This window comes from Cavia porcellus, unplaced genomic scaffold, assembly GCF_034190915.1.
Source record: "Cavia porcellus strain 051 isolate PalLab524CR breed Dunkin Hartley unplaced genomic scaffold, mCavPor4.1 scaffold_32, whole genome shotgun sequence".
In the NCBI taxonomy this organism is placed as follows: Eukaryota; Metazoa; Chordata; class Mammalia; order Rodentia; family Caviidae; genus Cavia; species Cavia porcellus.
Genome location: NW_026947515.1, coordinates 28,763,017 through 28,777,726, shown reverse-complemented (window position 1 = coordinate 28,777,726; position 14,710 = coordinate 28,763,017).

Here is a 14,710-nt window from a genome sequence, read left to right as displayed (position 1 = left end):
ATAAGGGAACAAAACTCCCAACCTATTAGATGTCCAGTACAGTTCATGTTCTCTAAAATCAAAGAATGAATTTAGACACAGTGGAGGTTAATAGTGATAGGATTATTTCCAAAAGATGAGAAGTATAAAACAAAAAAGCGGCTTTTATTCTGAGAACACGGAGAGCGATGACCACACCCCCCACCACTGGAGTCCAGCAATCTCTCCAGCAGACACGTGGCGTGGGGGGTATGTAAGTAGCCTTGGTTTGGGGTGGAACCTAAGGGGGCATTAGGGATGCACAGGTAGCCCATTGGTCCTAGGTTTGGCGCCATAGGTAAATTTCCAGGGGCAGGAAGATGGCATCACAGGTAAATTGCTAGGGGCGGTGGAGATAGGGGCTTCCTGCTCCTGGTTGAGGCTTTCCTGGCTACAGTGTCTTGTCTAGCCCCAAACCCTTTCATATCCCATCTTATGATTATTATTATGAAAAGGGGCAAAGATTTCTCTCTTTAACTACTTCCTGCTGACAGAGGGTGCTGTACTGAAGCCTAGGGGAGTCGACGGGATGATGGTTGATGCCCAGGTAGACGCTGGTGCCAGGTGTTTTAGCCAGGACAACTTCACTGGTGAATGCATGTGTTAGACTGGAAAAACAAAGGGACAAGATGTTATGAGGAGGCATAGCACTGTCATATTTAAGGACCCAGTTAGAGGGAAATGTGCCTTTGATTTAGACATGTTCCATGGTAAGGCAGAATTCTGAAAATTAAATGTGGGATTAGAAGGAGTGAAGTTATGAGAGGTGATTACTCCCACCTGAAATCATAAAAGTTAAGAGGTAGGTCGGTAAGGCTTGTCTCTGGTATGCATGACGTTGGAGTCTGTAGGCAATACTGTTAAAGAGTCCTTCTGTAAAAATGATCATTAATAGAATGTAAGGAATTAGGAACCAAAGTGGATAACAAAACATGACTTAGCCTGTTAACTGTGGCTGCGAGGCCTTTGTGAGACGGAGACGGGTGGGCGACAGAAGATGAGATGACCACTCAGAATGATCAGATTTAAGGCTGGGAGGGCACCTCTTAGCCTGAGTGATGTGAAACCAGGATGGCAGTCTAGCAACTTTGATTTAGGTATGGGTCGCTGTAACCTGGGTGTATCAGCAGTTTATCCGGTTGTGGGAAAGGCTTTTATGTATCCTGAAAAAGTATAAACAAAGTGAGAAGACAAAATTTATCTGTCAGTCTTGACCAGGGTTGTCTGACAAATTGGTGAATAAGAAAGGAAGGGGGTGATCTTATATCACTGAGGAGAGGTCCACCAGTGACAACAGGTGGAAGCTGCCAAGGCCTCAGTGTATCTAAGTGAGTCTGCATAAACACAAGGGAGTGAAAGCATTTTAAGATTTAGGACTGGGACCTGCACAAAATAGGCCCTGTTTATAAATGGCATAGGTTGACCATCAATACCCCATCAGAGATTGAGGACTTAATACAGCAGCCTGAAAACTCAGGAAGAACTCGGTATATATGGCCTCTATGTCCACAAATATAGAGAATTGTCTTACCTGAGACTTTAGTGTGACTTGGACTCTGAGATGGATACCCACAAAGGAGGCTGTTGTTGGCCTTAGCCCCTCTCAGTCTTTGGCAACAATTTTTGTTGGCGATAAATCTGGCAGTGTCAACATTTCCTGTGAGGGCTAGAAGTTAGGATGGCTTACCCACTCTCTGGTGGCTAGGACAGTCCAGCAGCTCTGGAGTAAGGTCTCAAAGAACACCAGGATGGGGCATTTTGTTGCCCAATGTTTTCTGCTGCATTTGAGCGTGGTTCATAGGGGGCCAGGCAGCTTCACCTTGTGTAGGTTTGCCTGCCTCAGAACTCCAAGTGTCAAAAGTGTTAAAAATATGAAAAACCATATTAAGGTCTCTCTAAGGTTTGAAGGTCAAGTTTTGCCCTTTTGTTTGGGATTTGGACTACAGTAGAATTAAGTAAGTATGCAGGAATTTAATATTGGCATTTTAGATTAGAGAGCAGGCTTTATCTGGATGGTGTACCGCTTTTTTCAGGGTGCCATGTGGCAGGCCATTGTTTTACTGAAATTACATACTGTCATGGTTTATGTCTGTGTCCCCCAGCCCTCAAGAGTTTGAATTGTGCATTTGTTATTCATTCATTGTCTAGTGCTTGGGTTGATTGTGTCAGTGCTCCACCCACATAGGGGTGGAGGCAGGATGTGATGTAATGGCAGGAAGAAGGTGTGTCTTTCTCTTTGCTGGTTCGAGCTTGCTGTTTGCAGCTGCCATGAACGGCGGTCCAGCCATGCCCGCCTGTCTTGGAGCCAACTGAGTGTGGACTGAAACCTCCAAAAACTGTAAGAAATAAACCTTTCCTTTCCCAACTTTGGGCTTCAGGTATTTTGTCTCAGCAACGAGTAAAAAGTAACTAAGACACATACTTGACAAAAAAGGCTTTAGTCTGCCCAAAAAGGCTTCAGTCTGCCCTCTCTCTTTTGGAGTATAATCTCATCTTAATGGAAACATTTAGCAGTAAAGATTTACCAATCTTATGAATAGTTTTACCAAAACTGATCTAATATTTTCAAATTCTGAACACATTTATTTGTTTTTAAACCTAAACAGCAGATTGGCAACAACAGGGTATAATGCAGGCAATAAGCTCAACATATAACAGTAGTGGTGGTCTACATCAAAAGGAATTGATAAATATCTTTTAATTTTAGTTGTTAAAACAGGAGATTAGTGAAGGCCTTGATTGATAAACAAGGCTGGTAAAATTACCAGGTGGCCAGTAACCTTGATTAAATGGTTTGAGAATTGTGATAAAAAAGCATCTCTTGAGCGGAGCCGAATTGTAAAAAAGCATGCCTGAGTGGAGCCGCTGAGCAGCTATTTTGCACCACGCCGGCAGAGCATGCCCAGCATGGGGGTGGGGCAAGCGTCAGGACTTAGCATGCAGGGGCAGGCAGAAAGGTGTAAGGCGGCAGTGACGACAGCGCACAGGGTAGGGAGGGGCTGGGATGGCACATGGGGGAGGGGCTGGGAGGCGGCCCCATGCAGCACGCAAAGCTGGAACTGCTCGAGGGGCACGAGGATTAGAAAGCTGATTTAGGAACACAGCTGGGTTTTTATTGGCCTCCTGGACCTGTTTTAAAAGTTTGTTATAGTTAGTATGCTTGTCCTGCTCTGGCACAGCTATAGGCCCAGGGTCATTATCAGTGGTGTTTACCTTATGTCTGTGATCAGCTTCTTTTTGAGCTGCTTGCCACAGCTGATTTCGCTCTTGTGAGCTGAGAGTGGTATTTAAAATCACATAAACATCCTTAAAATGTAAATCATAACAATTAGTAATAAATTTAAATTGCCTGATATAATTCTGTGGGTCAACAGAGAAGCTACCTTATTTATGGGTAATCTGAGATAGATCAGAAAGGGAAAAAGGCACATGGATGTTAACAAGTCCCTTGGGGCCAGCTTGCTCCCAAAGTGGTAGCAGAGCTTGAGGAGAAGAATGAGGAGTAGAGGGCCACTGAGCAGCTATCCGTCCGGTAGATGCATGTGATCAATCATCTGTAGAGCAGCTACAGAGCTGCTGCCAGTCACCCTGGGAAACACAGGCAAATGGTGTCTCACTGTGTGCCTTGCAGCCAGAGGATTGTTGTCAGCAGCACAATGAAGTGTCATGTGCACTGCAACAGGGCAGCTGTTGCAGTTCACAAGAGGAGCCACAAGGGGGTGCCCATTGACAGTGAGACCCGTGCGAACATGGCGGCGCCCGGCCACATGGCGGAGGGTTGCAACATGGAGACTGTTCCTGGTGCAAGCCGGGGCAATCGTGCGGCTTGCCGGAAGGGCACAACGACCAAGATTGGGTATGGTGGGCAGGTGGCAAGAATGCTGTAGAGATCAGAGAATTATCAGGAGAAAGAGTCGGAGACTTTGAGGAAGCGCTAACAGAGTGACTAGAGTTGCTGGGAGAGTTATGGGTCCCAGAAGGCGGAGGGGAAGACGATCCCACAGCGGGAGATAATGGTGAGGAACCATTTTGGGGGTAGGGAGGTAGCGGCCAGGAAAACACCGGAGGGTAGGACGGAAGTTTGTGGTGTGGTAGATTTAGCTAAAAGTATCTGAGCAGGAGCACAAGACTTAATGAGAGATGGGCGTGTTCTCAGAATAAGAAAGGCCTGAATATAAGGGAGTTCTAATAACTTGTCACTGGCCTGACAGAAATCATACAAGTTTCTGAGAATGCAGGGGTCAAATGTTCTTTCCTTGGGCCAACGCTTGCCGATAAGCAGGTAGGTTGGCCAGACCTCCTGGCAGTAAAAAGTTAATTGTTTAGTTTTTATGGTACTTTTAATTTTTAGAGTACGTAAGTTGGAAATTAGGCATTGTAAAGGCGTCTTTTGGGAGTTAGAAAATACGTTTCCATGACTGATTCAGGCAAGAAATAAGCCGTGGTCTGGAATAAGCCGTCACTTGTTTGTGGCAGCATACGGCGGCTAAGGTTCTAAAAACTCGTATATTCCAGTCGTCACTGAGAGATTTACGAGTGGAGTTCACGTGGGGTCAGTAACAGTTTTGCCTGTGAAAGCACGAGGCTTTAAGGGAAGTGAGGGTCTTTCAGTGTGGGCGGTCCAAAAATCTCTGCTTTGGGCTATCAGAACCCAAAGAATGTGAGAGATTTTAGAGTGTGGACACAGGTTTGCCCAGAAATAACCCTGCCCTGGGCTGTCCTAAGGACGTGAAAATGCACAGACCCACACGAACAGGGAAAACAGTCCACTGGGGCTGCCCAGTGCCAAGAGTTCCCTGGGGAGTGCTCACCTGAAATCAATCTGGCCGATGGTGAGTGTAGGTGGCTGGCAACAAGGACGTCTTGGGAGAGGAAAAAGCGCAGAATTAATCCAGGATGTTATCTGATTTGTGAATCGCCTGGGGACTCAACTGGGTGTGTCCCAGGAGTCAATCGCCTGCCGATCGAGTCACGGCACCAAATGATAGGATTATTTCCAAAAGATGAAAAATATTTCCAAAAGATGATAAGAATAAAACAAAACAGCCTTTATTCTGAGAACACGGAGAGAGATGACCACACCACCCCACCACTGGAGTCCAGCAATCTCTCCGGCAGACACGTGGCATGGCGGGTATATAAGTAGCCTCGGTTTGGGGTGGAACCAAAGGGGGCATTAAGGATGCACAGGTAGCCCATTGGTCCTAGGTTTGGTGCCATAGGTAAATTTCCAGGGGTGGGAAGATGGCGTCACAGGTAAATTGCTAGGGGCAGGGGAGATAGGGACTTCCTGCTTCTGGTTGAGGCTTTCCTGGCTACAGTGTCCTGTCTGGGCCAAAACCCTTTCAAATAGCAGAATATATTTATTGAGAGAAAGAAGGCTTCTGTCTGAGAGAGAGACAGAAGGGGTCCTGAGTGGGTTGCCAAGGACCCCTTTTCTCCTAGGGATTTTATAGAGCAAAACCATGAGGCAAGGCAGGTCTGAGGTGGAGGGAAAATGGAAACTCACAAGATGGGCATAAGGTGGGGCAGAACTATGGTCAACCAATAAGATTAACTACTCAGGTAAAATTGATTAAATCAGGGACAAATAGAGAAGTGAGTCATGTAGCAAGTGGGCGTTCTTACAAAGAGTGACTCTTGCAGTGTGGGGTTGGGATGGTGGCTCCTGGCTTTGTTAAGGTGATCGATACCTATTTAGAATATCAATACTTGGAGTGTGGTTGCATTTGTTTTGCCTTTTGTCTTGAGATCTGACCCACTGTAACAGGTGTCTGTCTCCTTCCAGGTCACCAGACATCTGGTCCTCTGTGCTGGCTCCTGCAAGAGCCTAGCCTTGCCTGCCTGCCTATAATATGTCTCTAACTCAGCTGCCTAAAACATTCCCCTTCTGAAAAAGTAACCTGATCTGCCATGAAGGAGTAATGGGCGATGACTGATCTGGCTCCTTCAGGCTGAAGAGGGTCACAATCATTGAATGGTGATCAAGGATACCCTGCTGAGGTTCTAACTAATGGCCCTCAGTAGATACAGGAATTTTCATTAGGTAGGCAAACAGCTTTAAGTCTGGAGGAGAGAAAGGCAAAGAAATAGGAATGCATAGCCCAAATAATAGAATCAACAGGGTTATTATGAGTACAGTTAAATATTTCTACCAAGAGGAGCTAGTGATAGCTTCCTATAAGGAGGACAAGGATAAGGTGCAGGAAATTTTAGAATCTGCCATGTCATTGATTTGTCATCTAATATCTTGAACAGTTAATTGAGATAGCAGCAGAAGGATCAGGAATGTATACACATTTAGTTTACATAATTGCATATATAGCTCCTGTGCTGTTAGAATGCCTAATGCCATCTGATTTTGGAGGATGGCCTGTCTTATTAATTTACCTTTATTATTTATGAGAGAGATCAGCTGTGATGTCATTTAATGCCCACTGAGAATAGTTAGTTAAGGCCTCAACATGTGTCATTAACCTTTTTTCAGGACAACATCTGGTGGATCCCAGAAAAAAAAATCTGAAAGGAATTTAACATATTTGTTATTGATTTTATCGGCTTGATTCCTTGAGGTTTGGCATCTTCTAGGCAACAACAAATTTTAATCAAAGCATGTATAATCAAACTTTGTACATAAAGGCATGTATAATCAAAGCATTAGCATTAGAGTTGATGGATAAGTTTAGAAACTGTTTCTAAGTTATAGAGTTTGTGAGGTCCTTTTATTAATGGAGTCTAACATTTTGTCATAAAACTTTGGCTTTAGTTATAATTATCTCTAAATTTTGATAATGTAGGAGAATCAGATTAATACATTATTTTGACAAATGAAAAACTCTCTTCTTAAGTTTTTATATATGAGCAACAATATGTACTGTATTTTAAAAACCAGTCAGCATCACTTTGATTAGTTGGTTATATATATATATATATATGCATTTAGACAGGATAAAATCTCTCCAGGATTGAAGTCAGGCTCTTAGGCATAACTAAAAGGAATGAGTGAAGAGAAAGTTATCCCAATTATGGTTTAAGCAACATATATTTTGGTGACTTTACTGAGGTACAATGCAAAAACAGGAGACAATTAAGGCTTCCCTTTCTTAATTCTATTTGATAATGTCCTCAAGGCATCCTTTGGGTTGATTCCACTCTAGGGCAGATAGTCACCATCTGGAGAGAGTAGAAGACAAAATTCAACCAGTTTATCCACCCTTGAGCTGGCATGCAATTTTATCTTCTCCAGTAGCTTGTGAACTCTGTTTCCATATGACATTTATAAGTTATTGTGACAGGAATGTTTAAAGAAGGAAGCATCACTTTGTAATGAACTCCTGCTTTTGTTCATTGGAAGAGGTCATACCTAAAAATGTGAGTTGGGAGTAGTTGGAGCGCTTCTCAGGTGATAAAGGAGCTCACCACTAGAGACAGATAGAAAAATTGACTGCAGGAGCTTTGTCCTGTGCCCTAGGGTAAAGCAGTCTCCAGACACTTGTGTCCTCCATCTAATTACCTAGGTAACCTTTTTTAGCAATAAGACCATACTATACTTTAATTAAATTTCTGTATCTTTGAAGCTCACAGGTTAAATTTATAAATTATCATCTAGCAATCACATTTTAAGTTAGTAAAGGCACATCAGTCTTCTAGGCACACAGAAAAGTCTATTTACTCTTAATTAACATATGTAAGGCATAAAATATTAACAGCTGTTGCAAACTGCTTCAGGATAATCTCTGAGGGAAGGGGAAATCTAAGTGATCTAAAAATCCACTGAAGTCTTACAGAGAGTTCATAAGTCTACTAACAGAGAAATAAGGATGATAGATAAGTTGTGATTTTCAGTGGTCATGAGCCAATGTCCACTGAGGAAGCTTTTGCTGTCCACCAGAGAGTCACCTGGCCAGGAACTTTCAGTTCTTCTCAGTTTCTATTGGCCCAGATAACCAGAGGCCAGACTCCAAAAAGGCATCCAGCTGTCTGTCTCTCAACATTCCATTGCCTCCACTGACCGATGGCTTCAATGGGGATTCACCAAGCAGAGGCTGGGGAAACTGTCCTCTGCTTTTATGGTGGCGGCTGCTATAGAAGCGATTAATTAGCTGGCAGAGTGACCACTATTTGCCAAGGTTCTTTAAGGGATAGTTAAAAGCCTGATCGAGATCATTACCTAGTGCTCTATAAACTTACAATAAACGTTTAAAGATCCACACTTGAAAGGCTGGAAAGCCTCCCTTAATCTAAATGCATTTAGGTCCCATAAATGTCCCACTTTTGGAGATAGATCCTTCTCGTTTCACCCAGAAGTCGGTTCTTTCTACTGTGTCTCAGGTACAGTTTCTGCAGGAGACTGTTGCCCAGGACACTAAGCTGGGACGTGGCTACAGCGTGTGTTCTCCTGGATGGACAAAATTCTGATGTCTCATCTGACTCAGAGATGGGGTGTGTGTCCCTCATCTAAGATGACTTCACTGTCTTTGGCATTAGCAAACGCTCATTTTCTATGGGATTAACTTGAGAGAAAAAGGTTGGAGTAGTCTACAGTTCTGACTTCATGTGCCTCTATAAGGCAAGTACAAAGTGGAGAAATGAGTAGACGTAAAGCCAAAGAAAAGAAACTGAAGCAGAACAAGCTTGACTTTTCCTCTAGAGTAGAGGAGGATCCAGGCCAGTCCATCTCACTGAAACCTATCCTCCAAGGTTTTCAGGCCAGTGACCAGCCTAGTGCTGCTTAAATGGTGGAAGGAGTCCCAGTTTTACTGTAGGCATGTATATTTTCTTTTTTTCTTTTCTTTTCTTTCTTTTTTTTTTTTTTTTTGTCTTTTTCGTTTTTATCGGTACAGGGATCGCACTCACGACTGCCTGCTTGCAATGCAGGCGCTTATGCCGCTGAGCTAAATCCCCAGCCTGGGAATGTATATTTTCTAAGTCTGAGATAGATTTAACATTCCGTAGGCACCTACTAAGGTCCTTTTGTCAAAAGTTTGGTTCAGTTCTAGTGTTTCATTGTTGCTTCTTTATCTAGTTTATCTGCCTACTTGTGACAGTGGAATATTGAGACCCCCCCCAATACAATTGTATTAATGTTATTTGATTCTTCATGTCTGTTAATGTTTGTTTTATATAGTTTGGTGCACTGATATTTGTTGCATATATATTTGTGTAGTTATCTCTTCCTCTTGGATTATTCTATTTACAAAGGTGTATTGACCTCCTTTGTCTTTCTTAATCAATCTTGTTTTGAAATCTACTTTACAAAAAAATTAAGTACTTCTGCTTTTTTCTGAATTCCTATCTTGTGGAGTATTGTTTTCCATCCTTTGACTTTCAGTCTATGGATTTCTTTTTGAATTAAATGTGTTTCTTGTGTTTAGCCTATTGTTGGATCCTGTTTCTTGATTTATTCTGCCAGTCTGTTTCTTTTGATTGGAGAAATGAAGCCAGTAACATTGATGTCATAACTGATATGTATTAATTTATTCTTGTTACATTATTTTCCTGTTTTTGGTTGTTTCTGCTTTTATCCTTTTAAACATTGTTTATTTTGCTTGGTGGATTCATTCTGTGGGGTTCATGAATGTGTAGTCCCTTTTTATCTCTTTCTGGAATGTTCTTCAGAACATTTTGGAGTATTGGTTCAGTTTTCAATAATTTCCTCAGGTGTCCTTTGTCATGGAAGTATCTTATTTCTTCATTGATTTTGAAAGTTGGTTATTTGGGGTGTATCAATCTTGTTTGGAGATTCTTTTCTTTAGGGCTTGAAAATATTCACTCCGAGTTCTGCCTGACTTGAGGGTTTGTGTTGAGAAGTCAGCTGTGATTCTGATGGACTTTCCTTTATATGTGACATGTTTCTTTCCTCTAACAGCATTTATTTATTTATTTTGCCAGAAATCAAACTCAGGACCTTGCATTTGCCAGGGAGGTACTGTGCTGCTGAGCTATATCCTCAGCCCTCTAACAGGTTTAAATAACCTGTGCTTGTGTTGAATTTCTAAAATCTTGATGATTATATGTCTTGCTATGGTTTCTTTTTTTAAATCATAGCTATTGAAGTCTTTTTTTTTTTTTTTTTTTTTACGTTTTTTTTCTTTTTTCTTTTTATCGGTACCGGAGAGCGAACTCACGACCGCCTGCTTGCAAGGCAGGTGCTTATGCCTCTGAGCTAAATCCCCAGCCCCTGCTTTTGAAGTCTTATATGCCTCATTTATCTATGTGTCAAATTCTTTTTCCCTGCCAGTGAAGTTTTCTACCATGACATCTGTTAACAGGTTTTTTAAATATCATTTGTCCTGCTTTTTCATTGACTCCAGTCAAACTTGTGTCATTATTTTTTTGCATCATCTAGCAGCTGCTGAATTGATTTCTTGTGGTCCCTTACTATTTGTAAGAAATCTTTATTTTCATGATTGCTAACCACAAACCTGTCTTTTGAGATTCTGTCCTCACACTGTCAGATACCTTCAATGGAATTTTTAGTCTCCTAGATAACTGCGCTAACCCTAATCCTAACCCTAACCCTTTTAATATTGGCATTCTTGTTTTTCCTCATTTTTTAAAGTTCCTCTATTTTAAAAACATCTGTATCTGCTCTAGAGTCACTAAGAATGTTTTTCATTGTGGCCACTGGCTCTGTAGTTGTCTGAGAAATTATTTCTGATTTGATTTTTTCCAGAACCTCATTCCTTTGCTTTGTTATTCCCACCTCAGAGAGACCAGATGGGGGGCGGTGCTTTCAGATCGCCCACCGCATTTCACCCTGGGTTTGCCTTTGGTGAACTGGATGTCTGGTGTTGAATCTTGTTTAAGTGTCTTCTCATTTTCTAATTATTTTTGTTTAATTCCTGGGCTGAGGCTTGTAAATTGCCTTTGGCGCATAGCTTTATTGCTTGTATTTAGAACCCTTGGGAAATGACTACTTCTCAGAGGTGTCTCCCAGGTGTAGCTGGTTTTGGGGTTTGGGTCTTTTGGAAGATCCCACCTCTTCAATTTGATGGGAATGAGAAGTTGCTGCCTGCTTGGTCCAGCTCCTAGGCCTTTGGCACTGGCCCGAAGTTTTTTCTATGACTCAGAGGCAATCTCAGTTTGGTATACCAGGAAGAACAGCTGCTTAGAACCATTATGTCACTGTGGCTAAAGTGGTAAAATCAGCAATAACAATAGCATCGAACACAGCCTAGAAAATGACAGTCTCAGGTGACCATTAACTTGCCACCTTTAACTGCGTGAACTGGATATGTGGTTATATAACAAAATCTAAAGCAAACCAGAAAAAGTGTATGCAGTAAACAAGCCCTCAATATGCAAATTTTACCCTCAGGGAAGAAAGTTTAAAAGGGGTTAGGGGAAAAATAAAGGGAAGAAGAGAAGGAGATTAGAAGCAAGACTGAGAACAAAGGAGGATCAGACAAACTGGTGCAGAAGACAGGAAGGAAAGAGAAAAGGAAGAATTAAAAGGAAGAAGAGAACAGAACAACAACCACAAAAAAACTGGAAACTACACATAAAACCACTCATAAAACAAGATTAAGAAATAAGGGAAAAAATAATACCAGAGAGACACACAGAATCAGAGACAGAGACAGAGATAGAGAGAGAAAGGTTCATTTCGAGGTTTGTCCCCGCTGTCCCTGGTAGACAAGGTGTGGAGACAGAGTCTAGATCCATGTTGATTTAACTCAGCAAGCCAACAGTGGCTTTGTGGTGGGATACTGGATAATCTCAGGGAGCCTGCACTTTTGTACCCGCTGAACTTCAAGTTGGTTTCTGACTGTGAGCTAGAACCAGACCTGCAGCCATCAGTGTAACTTCTTTCAGCTTAAATTCAGCGGGAAGCTGTTAGCCAGATCCAGTATTGTTCTGGTTCTGAGCTCAGTTGGCCTCTGGAGATGCTCCTGGTCAATGGCACTCTCCCATGGGACTGTAGCTGTGACTTTCCAATGATATTGTGATAGCTCGATCCAAGAATAAAACCCAAGGAAGCAAGAAATTAAAATTTAGGGAGCAAAGGCTTTATTTTAGGACAGGCCTGGCTTCACAGTCTCCAGGAGCCAATTTGGAGACTGTGCGCCTGACACCTAAAAGTCAGGGCTTTTATCTTGTAAAAACCACAAACAGCTGCTGGTCTTGCAATGCCAGGAGGGGGGCTGGGGCAGGAACGCAGGGATTACATTGGGAAGAGCAAAGTTCAGATAAGGGTTGGGCTAACAAGCAAGTCTCCCTGCATACAAGCAAGTTTAGATTGGGCAAAAAACAGAAGAGAGCATCAGTGGCTAGCATATCAATTAGGTAAGATTTTACAATTTTTACAGAGGAGAACATTTCTTAAAGAACAGCACATTTTATTACAGATAGCCGGATAAGGGGTAGGGGAGGGGGTTACCAGAAACTGAAACCTAAGGCTTTTATTGCCTTTCAGGAAATTGAAACTTAACCTAGATAGATAGGAAGGGGAAGGGGGGAGGGGGAGGCAGTAAGACACATACAGAACAGAAAATGAGGCGCAATGGTTAAAACTAGGTTATAACAATATAAGATCTCTAAATGACATGGGGGAAATAAATATAACTATCATCCTACTAGGTGTCTAATATGCCGAATTTGTGTTCCCCAAAATTGAAGGATGAATTTTAAGGAACAACAGAGATTAAGAGGAGGAAATTTGAGAGACAGAGAGTGACACAGAGAGAGAGACAGACAGACAGACAGAGAAAGAGAAAGAGACAGAGACAGCTCCTGAAAGAGACTGGATGGGACACAGAAAATGATTACCAATTCTCAAAGGAAGTTTTATAGAGCAAAATCATGAGGTGGGTACAAAATCATGGAGTATAACATGGGACAAATGGTCAACTGGTAAGATGAGAGGTGCATTTGCTTAGTTAATATTGGCCTAATGGTGACGCAAGTCACATAGCAACTGTCCATGGAAAGAACAAAGACCACTTTCGGACGAGATGACTCAAGAGGTCCTGCTCACCCAGCCAGGAGACTGAAGCTTATCTAGAATATCAGGTATAATACAGTATTTACCTCTCCAGGTACGGAGCCCTGTAATGTCATCTTTACCTGAAGGCCTGACCTTCAGTGAACGCACTTCCAGCCACAACTGTGATGGGTGGTTTATTTTCTGCACTTACCCTTTTGAGGGCCCAGCCTTTGCTGACTGCCTATAATATTTCTACCTAATTCAACTGTCAATGATACCTTCCAGTGAAGCATAAACATTCCTTGTTCCAGGAAATAATGTGCCTGTCCCTCAAGGGCCCACCATATATTTCTTTGAGTGTGTCCCTTTGGATTTCTGCTAACCCTTCCCAGAAAAATCTTTTTTGTGACAGGATTCAGTGAACCTGAAAATTTATTCTACAAGAAAGGTGAGTTAAATTCCTTATTTTAGCCTTGCGGACCTCCCTCCAGCCGTCTGGTGACATTTCCTCTTGGGGAGCCAACCAGGAGACAAAGGGACATCAGGAATATAAAACTCTGGTAAAACCAGTCAAAGGCTTCTTGGTGTTTTCTTCCCTAGGGCTCCCGACCCCGTGCCCTCTGGGGCATAATTTATCTCTCTTCTTTTCCTCATCCTTTCTCTTCCTGCAGCTATGGATTCAAACAGAGAAGGACTCTAGTAGTTTTTTCTTCTTCTTCTCCTCCTCCTTTCTTCCTTAAGAAAGCTCCCATTCACTTTTGCTTACTCTTCCACTCAGGTTTCCTGTATCAGAAAACTTAAGTCCTTTAACTAGTTTGGTGTTAGTGATCAGGGAGAGGCTGGGAGCTTTCCACAGCCAAACTAAAGTCAGAGTAGACGTTGTTGATGAGTTATACAGCAACTATGATGTCACTCAAAACACAAACCATTGGCCCATAGTTGTGTCTTACTCGATCCTAACCATGTGCAGCAAAAATAGTTTGATAGCTTATAAAGGCAATAACAGGTGCAAAACACCATGCGGAAATTTTCTTAGAAGATTGGGACTGGAGCTCATAAGAGATCACTTATAGCAGAGGAAAAGCAAAATGCTTCTGCCCGAGGAACTATGCTAAAAAACTGTGGCGCACACTGGAGAGCTGACAGGTGAGCAGGCAGGGGCAGCATCACACAGACCTGCTGTGACAGCAGGCAAACCAAGAGGGTGCCAGCTGTGTCCTACAGGAAGGGACAGGAAAACAAAACATACGTGCTATCAGTTAAGTGATACTCGGGCATGGAATAAGCATTTCTCTGGTGCAAAGACTGCCTTAAGTGTGATAGGTGAAGCCAGGATTATTCCTGTGGTAGACTTTTGTATCTACTTTGTACATCACAAAGTTTTATTTCTGGTGCTACCTTTAGGTTTTGTAAGCATGTCGACAGCTGATGTGAAAATGTTGATGTCTATTCCAGTCACGTATTACATATTTGAAATTTTACTTTTTGATATCTTATTTTCCTGCTAAGTGTACACTGCACAATATAGCAGGAAGCTCCTGACCCAACACAAGGGAGGTGACAAGAATGGCCTGCCACACAGGAAAGAAAGGCTAAGCACATGTCAGGGCAAGCAAGACGTGTGTGTGGAACATGCAGTTGTCCTGTGTGAGAACTGCCTGGGATGACAATTGAAGCAAATGTTCTTTATGTTATAGAGTTTTATTGGTATTTTCATTGTAGTTCATATTTATCTCCAATGTCATCACTTAGGTTTTGTAAGTA